General features: G+C 46.8%; 1 long non-coding RNA gene across 1 annotated transcript; it reads right to left on the bottom strand.

Annotated features, from left to right (window-relative positions):
* Positions 1-211: 211 nt before the first annotated feature.
* LOC144286112 (uncharacterized) lies at positions 212-10,710 on the bottom strand. The gene is made up of 3 exons (XR_013354215.1): positions 10,513-10,710; positions 8,840-9,146; positions 212-599 (listed from the first exon to the last, which is right to left on the bottom strand). It is a non-coding gene; the product is annotated as an uncharacterized LOC144286112 (long non-coding RNA).
* Between the last annotated feature and the right edge of the window lie 12 nt (positions 10,711-10,722).

The following is a 10,722-nucleotide window of genomic DNA, read 5'->3' as shown; positions in this document are numbered from 1 at the left end:
TCACAGCGAATAAGTGTGGCTCACTAGAATAAGTGTGGCTGCTCTTTGTATGTTGTTTCTTTGTTATTCTTGTTAGAGGGGGTTCTGACCTCTCTTCTCATCCCTTTGATTGCCTTAGTATGATTTTCAATGAAAAGACACCAGTTTGCATATTGTATAGAAGAATAGCCTGGGCCAGCTTAGGCACAGCCACCTCTGCATTCATCATTTCATTCCACAGATGGGGCAGACTCCGAAAACAGAACTTGGTACAGAAGGGAGTGTTTGGCTCTTGGAGAAAGAAAGTGTTAAGAATTGCACAGATTCTGGAATTAGACAGACTATGAATTGAATGCTGGATCTTCTGATGTTAACCATTTTGGGTAAAAGATCTAACCTCTCTGAGCCTCAGTTGACTGATACATAAAATAGGAAAAATTGGTTGGTGTGAGGATCAATGGGTGCAGAAGCTCCTGGCACGATTTCTGGCATGCAGCAGGTACACCAGAAGCACCAATTCCTTGTCCCCTGCTGTTACTGGACAGCAAGGTGCTTGTGGAGAGGCAGGCCGTGTGTTGGTTCCCTGCTGCATCTCCTAGGTCTTGACGCAGTGCCTGCAACTGAGCAAGCAGTCAGTAAATAGTCAGGAAATGAATGCAGAATGAATAGATTTTTCATGCATTACATGCCTCCTCAGACATAAATATATTAACATCCTGCTTAGTGCATCATGGCTAATCACTGCTAGAGATGAAGGCTTTGAGGACTTAATGATTTTTGAAGACTATATTCAAGGTTAAATTATGAGTCAAGTCAAAACTCTAAACTGCTGGAAGCAATTTCCTCATGTTTCAACTGTTGCTAAGCCTCATCTGCTTTATTTATTCAAACCCCACTGACCCCTCCCCCTCACATTCTTCCACGTATGGAGAGGACATGTTGTAGCAGCACTTAACTGCGTTTCCCTGGAAAGGAGGGAGGTGCAGAGAACACAGTTTAAGGCTGAAGTGCCTTAGTCCTTGTGTTTTAAAGGGAATTAACTGGAAGGTGGGTGGGTGTTTGTTCTTGGCACCAGTCCCCTATTCCTGAATTCTACATTTACTCACAGTGTGTGACAGAGGGGAAAGGGACACTGATTTAGAAATCCGCCCATCTTCCAGGTCCATCCACAGCCTAGTTAGCTCAAAAGCCTCATCATCCTCGCCCCCAAGACTCTGTGAAGGGCTGTCTCTTGCGGGGCGGGGCGGCGGGGGCAGGTGTGACAGCAGAGGCGTCTGTAATGGTCTCGGGCTGCTCAGGGCAGCTGTGCCCTGCACATGCATCTGTGACCTCTTCTTGTTTTTCCTGGCACCTGGGATTTCGCTGTCTCTCTCAAGGCGTTCCTGATGGGGTGGGATTTGGCTAATCGAGTTGAGAACTTGCATTATATCTGGAGTGGTCTGGGAATTCACTGACATCTTCCCTGGAGTGAAAGCTCCTCAGGCCTGTGCTTTGTTTTGCTTTGGTCATATGCCACTACAATTGTTTGGGGAAAGCACTTGTAGCCCTTCTCTGTGAAGGAGCCCCAAGCAGATAGCACTGAGCAGACGCTATGGGGAGGGGGCACCTGTATTGCTGCGGGGAGTTCTAATCGGATGTGGTGCGTGTTGGAGAACTTACTGGAACTTGAACAGAAGCTGCCTCTCTCTCCTCCTTGTGCAGGGACCTGGGAAGGTGTGGACCGACTTTAAAGGGCTCCTCTAGGCCTGCGGGGTGAAATGGGGCCCAGAAGGTAACCCTGATCCTAATGGCCCTCACCAAGCTCGCAGAATAGTCAGGGAGAGTGCTTGAGGCTTGCTCAGTGGGTTAGACTAGAAGCTTCTCAGCTCCACTGCGCTGACACGGGGTACAAACCTAGGGACAGTGGCCGAGCAGGTGTGTTTGTGAGCTAACAGAACTGTAACCTTGGCCTAGACGCAGTGCCCCTGTGGAACATTCCAGGCCTGCACCTGCTGGCATCCCTGAGCCTCGGTGGGCCAGGGTCTCTGGACCTATGAGAGATGGCTCTTCAGCAGTCCCCTATTGTGACAAGGAGCAAGTGCACGTGCAGTCTAAGGAATCTGCCCTCCCATTCAAGGAACTGACAATGCCTTGGGGTTCATGGATATGCAGAGGAAAATACAGTAACATCTAGGAGGAAGATTCTGGACTTCATGCTGGTTAGGAGAAATGGCTCGAATGATTCCTTTCCCAACAGAACTATGTGGCTATAATTGCACCCCACATTGGTGAAATAGGTCATAGCAGTTCAAAACTTACTTTGCGCACAATGCTTTGTATTTACTCGGATTTCAGTACATGTTTGTTGAACGAAGAGGATGGACCGCGGCGCGGGTTCAGGGAATGGAATTAACATTCATGGAAACCCACGCTCTGAAAGGAACTTTAGATGCTTCTCCAATTTTTTCCTCACAATCTAGTAGATATTGTCATCCTGACTTCACAGGTGAGCCATTCAAAGGTCCTTATATATACAGGAGTGGACGGTGGAGACTGCACTGGGACCTAGAGCTGACTCCCAGGGCCATGTGGGTCATTAGCCCGCTGGGTTGCTGCCAGGGCATCTGCTGCAGCCAGGAGCACAGAGTTACTAGTAGGGATTACCTGGGTTGGAGTAGAGTCAGAGAAGGACTGGGATTGGTGATACCGACTTAATTGAAACAAAGTCCAGAAAAGCCTTTATGAAGTAAGAAATCCTGATTTTCTGCTGAGAGTTAGGATCTGGTATGAGGATGATGGTATTGAAAACCCCAGCAAAACTGTCACCGGCAGTACCTGGCGGGGGGGATGTGAAGGGAGAGGGGAATAAAGGACAGAAAGGGAGGCAAAGATGTATGGATCGAGAGTCAGAAAAAAAAATTAGGCAAGGGTATAAGAAGAGAGGAGAGGAGAAAAACCTCTGAAAGAACCTTTGAAAAACTGATACCTTTACTCAACTGAAAGAAATATAAAGTGCATATAGGTGATTTTGCAAGGAGTCCTGCCAAAATCACACGAGGTTCATTATTTTCTCCCTCATTTCCTGTTATCACACTTGACCGAGGGCATCTGGACTGGAAAGGACACCACTGCCCTCAATACCATGTTTACAGTAACTAATGACCTCTCTGGAGTATAACTGAAGTTCCTAGAGTACAGTTGTAACTCTAGAAGCTAACTGGCTTTGCAGTAATGGCTTCGACATAATTGTTAGTGGTTTCTGGGCTATTCTGGCAAGGCATGCGATCGTTAAGGTTTCTTTTCTTCTTTCTTTCTTTCTTTCTTTCTTTCTTTCTTTCTTTCTTTCTTTCTTTCTCTTTCTTTCTTTCTTTCTTTCTTTCTTTCTTTCTTTCTTTCTTTCTTTCTTTCTTTCTTTCTTTCTTGATCTGTGGTCCATCTTACACTGTCAGAGAATATGTGACTGTTGGAAGTTCCTTTGTGTAAAAGCACTAGTTAGACTGGACCTGAGGAGGGTGGTGTCCAGGATGGCCTTATGTGAATTATTTTTTTAAAAGATTTTATTTATTTATTCATGAGAGACACACAGAGAGGCAGACACACAAGCAGAGGGAGAAGCAGGCTCCATGCAGGGAGCCCGAAGCAGGGCTTGATCCTAGGACCTCAGAATCATGACCTGAGTCAAAGTCAGATGCTCAACCACTGAGCCATCCAGGTGCCCCCCTTGTGTGGATTATACCCAAGAGCTCGGTACAAGGGAGTAAATCAGTGAATATTTAAATAAAGGGCAAATATGTGCTGAAGTTTTGTGGTTTGTTTTGTTTTTGAGGCCATACTTTTAAAAATTTCTAAATGGTTTTGAGCCTTTCTGATGTATTTAACTCTCTGTTAGCCTTTGGGGCTATAATGCTCAATAGGGCATGTTTTGTAACTTCAAAGAGCTTATGGTTAGTGAGATGATTCTGTTTGACAGTGAGGACATTCAGATGCTATAGGCCTGACTTTGTTACTTTTTAAAGAAATTCTTCCATCTGTGGTTGGATATCTCTGTTTATATTGAAGACTATCAGACCCAGAGATACTTTTGAAAAATCAAGAAGCACAACAGTTTTTTTTTTTTTAAGGTTCATTCATTAATTCAACAAGCATTGATGGAGTCTTAACTACATGTAAGAGCTGATATTGGTGCTAGGAAAGTGGTGTGAATCTTCCAGAAGTTCACATTCTAGCTGGGGAGGCAGCCACCGGAAGAGGGAACTAAATAGTATAAAAAATATCAGGGAGGTGACCTTGAGACAGGTGCAGCTCATTGAAAGGACTTTAGAGATGGGGAAGTTGGTAATTCTACTTTATGTTCTTCTCCTTTCGTTTTCAGACCAAGAGCCCCCCTTAAACCCTTTCCATTTCTCCAACCACAGTTGACACCATTTAGGAGAACTTCTGAGAGTACACATCCGTGCACTGTTTCCAAATGCTCACAATTCCATCAAAACTAGGAACAAATGAATTTATTTCCGTGCTCCTTAGGCATCTCACCTGTGAGATGTACATCCCAACACCTGTGGGGCTGCTGGATGTCAAGGTGAGAACAGATGTGAAAACAGCTGAAGCCCAGTGAGGCCATGATTCACTGTTTCTTCTGAAAGCAAAATAAATTATTTTATGAGGCTCTTCTGGGGCTTAAGTAGATACAGGTTTAAAGTGCAGATCCTTGTGTTATGTACTCCCACAAAAGACAGAGGCCAGGGTAGGGAGGACCTGCAAGCAATGCATCATCAGGGTAAGTGACACTATCATAGTGTCCCCCTACCCATCTTGGGGGAAAGGCCATGAACCCCACTGGGAGAGTCCTCTCCTTGTCCACAAGTCCTAACTGGCCCCCAACAGGTGGATATTACCCTTGCTCTGCTCATCTGCCCTCATATTTAAATCCTGGTTTATGACTGCACACCTGCTATTTTGCATGGGGACAGGATGGAGGGGGCATGGGGACCAGAGAAAGATCACAGGTCCACAGGGGTGGCTCCATGTCACCTACCTCCCCTTTTGACAATCGCAGTAATAATAATGAGGGCGTTCACAATGGCAACTGTAGTTACTGAGCTTTTCTTAGACACTCAGTGCTTCACACATTTTAACTCCTCAGGTTCTTCCATCAGCCATATGAGGTGGGTACTTTCACCATCCCCGTTTTACAGATGAGCAAACCAAGGATAGACACGGTACACAGTGTGCTTCAAGTTACAGAGCCAGGGTGTGGTAGACCCAGGACTTAAACCCACAGCCTGAGCACCTGGCATGAGCACCTGAACCCTTGACCACAGGTCTCATGGCCTTATGAGGTGCATGGACAGCAGCGTGATTCAGTGGCCCTGGACTCTTACCAGAAGTTCATTTCCACACCTTGAGTGGGATGGTGGGCAATTCACTTGCCTATTGAAGCCTCAGTCTCTTTGTCTATAAAATGGGCAGAATAACTTCACAGGACAAATTGAGATGTTGATCTGTGCAGAGAACTTAGTGAGACATTTCAACGTCACTCCTATGCAGCCCACAGAAGCCACTTGATGTACAAATAGTACGTGGTTCCCTTAGAACTGAGATTGCCCCTTAGGCACTGGCATTGTTTTAATCAATGACTTCAAGCTCTATTGGGTTATAACTCTTCCTTATAGGACCACCAGTATCGTTACTTTGAGTGAAGACTGTGAATGTTTTAGTTTCAGGTGGCAGCCTCAGAATGTTTTCCCAGCAAAGTTAATTAAATGTACCCAATGCTCTCCATGCACCTTCCCCATCTTTCACACAGTCAGGCTTGTAATTTCATGTGCCTTCCCTTGATCTATTTTTATACCATCACATAATAATTTATCCCCTAAATATATCCATCATCCAGGATTTGCATTTATTTTTTATTAAGTTCCTTGCCTGTCTCTCATGGTTTAATCAGTGTTTATTCCACTCTCTGAGTAGTGGAGGACATAGAATGACAAGACATGGTCCAAACTCTGGACTCTTGCAGCCCACCTGCTCTGTGACCTGAGGGCAATCTCTTCCTGTTGATCCAGGTCTCAGTGTGCTCATTTATAAATGGGAGTGAGACTTACCAGGAAGGGTTGTTGCATGGCTCATCAAAAGAAAGATAGTATAATGCAGTAACAACAGAAGGGATGGCCGTGACTAATGGTCCATCTCTGTGTGGGGTTATTGCACATCACCGAGTCCTTAGCACCATGCATGCGGTGATAGGCAAAGCCATAAAGACAGCAATTGTGTGCTCTGTGGAAGAAGACTGGCTGGCTCCCAGCTCTTCCTGGCAATGTGACTTTGGACACATGATTTAACTTTGCTTTGCCTCAGTTTAGAGAGGGAAGAGCTATAAAGTGAAGATAACAATAGCACCCACCCCTCTGGACTATATTATGATGTGCTCAGTGGTTCTTAACTGGGAGTGAGTGATTCTGCCTCTAGGAGTCTGGAGACGTTATTAGTGGGGATGGGATGCTGCTGGCATCTGGTGGGTAGAGGTCAGGGATGAGGTTCATTATCCTACAATGTAGGATCCTATAGGACAGCATCCCCATGACATAGAATTCCAGCCCAAGATGTGAACAGTGCCCAAGTCGAGAAAGTCCCCTTAATTGAAGCAATCCAGGTAAATTCTTGACATAGTTATTGGCACACAAAAAGCATCTGTCTTAAGGAGTAAAGTTGGCTATATCTGGAGGGAGCCATAGAATGTTTTCGTGTCAGCTCAGCACTGGGATGGGAATCTTCATGCTAACTCCACTCTAGGTCCCCTGCATATAACTGGTGCCATCACAGATCCATTCCCTTGTCCCAAATGTGTGCACAGCACTGGGCCGCTGTAAGCTCTGTGGATGAAAGAACACAGCCTGATTCCTTTTACCGTTCTTCCTAATATTTATTACCATGACCTCACCCACAGAACCTGCTTAGAGGTGGTTGGCAATTTGGTTTTGAAGTTTGATTGGCAGGTATTGTAGAGAGATATAGATGTAGGAATCATTTGTTCAAGAAAGAGGTTGGGGCTTTTATAGGAGGTGCCGGTGGGTGAATTGGGTAGGGAAGTTCATCCTCCAAGGACAACTGGACTTTGTCTGGAGATGATCCTTACTCCTTAAAACTTGCAGAAAAATACACTTAGCATGAAGAAGGAGAAGTTTCCAGGTCCCCAGCCTTGGGAAGACCAAAGGCTCTTCTCAGGGACAGAAGCTGGAAGAATGATTGTTTGCAGAACTGCTCAGGGATAGGTGTGCAAGAACTACAGGAGTCATCTGACCTCTTTGTTTCTCCAAGGAGGAAATAGATTCAGCAAAATATATTTGCCAAAGCTTGTACCAGAGCTCATGGGAACAGGTCTTATTGAGTATTGTATCTTCACAGGCTAGTGGAGAACTTTGATACATCGGAGATGCTTAATAGGGTGTAAGTGACCCTATCAGAGTGTTCCCCGACCCATCTTGGGGGGAAGGCCATGAACCCCACTGGGAGAGTCCTCTCCTTGTCCACAGGTCCTAGCTGGCCCCCAACAGGTGGATATTACCCTTGCTCTGCTCATCTGCCCTCATATTTAAATCCCGGCTTATGACTGCACACCTGCCATTTTGCATGGGGACAGGATGGAGGGGGCATGGGGACCAGAGAAAGATCACAGGTCCACAGGGGTGGCTCCATGTCACCTACCTCCCCTTTTGACAATCGCAGTAATAATAATGAGGGCATTCACAATGGCAACTGTAGTTACTGAGCTTTTCTTAGACACTCAGTGCTTCACACATTTTAACTCCTCAGGTTCTTCCATCAGCCATATGAGGTGGGTACTTTCACCATCCCCGTTTTACAGATGGCAAACCAAGGATAGACACAGTACACAGTGTGCTTCAAGTTACAGAGCCAGGGTGTGGTAGATCCAGGACTTAAATCCACAGCCATCTGGCGTGAGCACCTGAACTCTTGACCACAGGTCTCATGGCCTTATGAGGTGCACAGACAGCAGCGTGATTCAGTGACCCTGGACTCTTACCAGAAGGTCATTTCCACACCTCAAGTGGGATGGTGGGCAATTCACTTGCCTCTTGAAGCCTCAGTCTCCTTGTCTATAAAATGGGCAGAATAACCTCACAGATGAAAGGAGATGTTGGCTCCCGGTACATGTTGATTCCCTTCCCTCCACGACAATGCAGTCTGTGCAGGGAACTTAGTGGGACATTTCAATGCCATGTCTCCTGATATCCCACAGTGCAGAGCTCTCTCTGCAGACTGCACAGACCCTTGCTCTGCCCAGCCCCTGGGGACAACTCTTGGTTTGCAAACTGGCACCTGCACATGGAGGTGAGATCTAGAAAAGAGGTAAACCTCTCCAGATTGGTAGGTGGTGGCCTTAACAGTCAAGGAAACCTACTGAAGGGGCTTGTCTTGGATGCTGCAAAACAAGGCATCACCTGCCGGAATCCTCAAAGTTTATGCAGAGGCCTGAACTAGATTCACTCACATATGCCATTTAGATATTCTCAACAATGCCTTATTGTCAAGGCTGTGTCCTTGAAAGCAGCTCCCACTGTGGGAACGGTGGGCAGAGAGAACATGCCAAGGATGGGGGTGGGGGAGGGGTTGAGAAGCCTTTGATCGCCTGGGCCCAGTATGCTGGTCAGCTGGGGCTCTTGCGATGACCTCCCCCAACAACAGAAAAATGATGTCCCTTAGTTATTGGTGTCCTCCAAGACTGCTTTCTCAAAATGCCTAGATCAAAATCAGCAGGCCATAAATCCAGGCTAAATTGAATGCATAATCAGACACAGAAAAAGGAGATATGCATATGTTGATATTTATATATACACAGAGAGAGTGAAAAGACACTTACCTCATTCTCTTTCCATAAAGGTCTTGAAAATCTGCCTCCTTTGGCTTTTCTGTGGCCCTCCGGATAACAGACAGGGATACACAGGGGCTGAAGTGACCTCCATGGTGTCACCTTCTGGCTTGGTTTTGGAGCTTTTTCCACCTCCACCTCCCACCCATTCTTCCTTGCCTCTCTCTCGTCTCTGCAGCCTTCCTTGGCTTCCTTTCCCCCAGAGCCAGCTCTTCTTGTCATGGCCAGCGGGCACTGCCGCACTGCCACATTGCTTCCCCGTGTCCTGGCTCTGTGATGTGTCTGCAGGGGATGCTTACTTCGAATAATGGCAGAGTGGAAAGAACATAAGATTGGAGTCAGGGAACCAGGCCTTGAGCCCCAGACCCTCCTATTGTCTTCTAGGTGACCTCCAGCTCTCTGAGCCTCAGTTTCCTTCTTTACACTGTGGACACAGTGACCTTGCTCCTGCTCAGGGAAACCAAACAGGATAATGCCTGCCGGAGCATGTCACCTCAAGTACCATATCTATACAAGCGATATTTGTGTTCCAGGGAGGCGAAAAGCTCTGTGAGAGCAGAGGGCGTGCCTCTCATGTCTCCCTTATTCCCCTGCAGTGCCTGCCACAGGGCTGGACACGTCAATACCCATGTAGTGAACCTATAGTTGAATGTGTATACAAGCAAGAAAAAGACAAACATGATTATAATGTAGATGCCAGGCTCCTTTGTCCTTAATCCTGTTTTTCTTTTTCTTATTCCCATTCTATTCCTTTTATTCCTCAGGGCTTTATGAAAGAAATAGAGGGACGCTTGGGTTGCTCAGTGGTTGAGCGTCTGCCTTTGGCTCAGGGCATGATCCCAGGGTCCTGGGATTGAGTCCCGCATCAGGTTCCCCATGGGGAGCCTGCTTCTCCCTCTGCCTGTGTCTCTGCCTCTCTCTGTGCCTCTCATGAATAAATAAATAAAATCTTAAAATAAAAAAAAAGGGGGTAGGGAGTAAATAAGTTGGCTGAATACAGGAGCTACAGAAAAGTCGTCAAAGCAAATGGGTACAGAGGTGAGGCACACTCTGATCCACATATGCTGGAACAGCTCCTGAAAGAGTGGATGGGTGAAGAAAGAAGGGAGCAGGGTGGAGGGGGTGTTGACCTAAGAAGATGGGTGGGTGGGCAATAGAGAGTTCGTGAGTGTTCAAGGAGGTGGTGTGATGAGCAAAGTGACAGAGGTAGGATAAAATACCACCTCGGCTAAGCACTTGTTCCTGAAGGCCAGTAGTGGGAGGAGACTCCCCTGGGCAGCAAGGCAGGACCAGCTCTTAGGCACTGGTGGTCTTTCTCTGGTGTTCGGTGTTCTTGTCACTGCCAGTTCACCTATGGCCAAGGGGGTGCCCATAAAGTTTTTGTGGAGAGCCTGTCTGTGGCTGGTTGATTTCAGGGCCCTTTGTCCTTCTGTGTAAAGCAGGTGGCTCTGGGGTTTGAGAGAAAACAAACAGCAATGGGTTCTCTCTCCTACTTCCTTCCCAGGGGAGACAGGAACAGTAGCAGGCTCAACTAAGAGGACATGTAAAGACAGAGTCACGCAGTAAAGGATATTTAGAGCAGGCAAACATAATATAGAGGATAGAAGGAGGGGCAGAGGAGCGCTGGAGGGACTTTCACACCCTGCAGAGAAGGGACGACCTACCAGTGAGTGTCTCAGGGTCCTGGGTATGTTCTTTTACTCATGGGGGTAGATTTGAGCCAGACCTGCTTTGTTTCATATGAGAGGGGACCTGTGTGTCTTCAACCAGGGGGACTGGATAGGGCGGGTGTGCCCCCAGAGCCTCTGCTCATCCCACCCCGAGGGGTCAGCTGACTCAGGACTAGGGGTAGGTGTGTCTTATGGAAAGCAAAC

Source organism: Canis aureus, chromosome 16 (assembly GCF_053574225.1).
Source record: "Canis aureus isolate CA01 chromosome 16, VMU_Caureus_v.1.0, whole genome shotgun sequence".
In the NCBI taxonomy this organism is placed as follows: Eukaryota; Metazoa; Chordata; class Mammalia; order Carnivora; family Canidae; genus Canis; species Canis aureus.
Note: the sequence above shows the minus strand (reverse complement) of the source record. Positions and strands in the feature narration are given on the sequence as shown.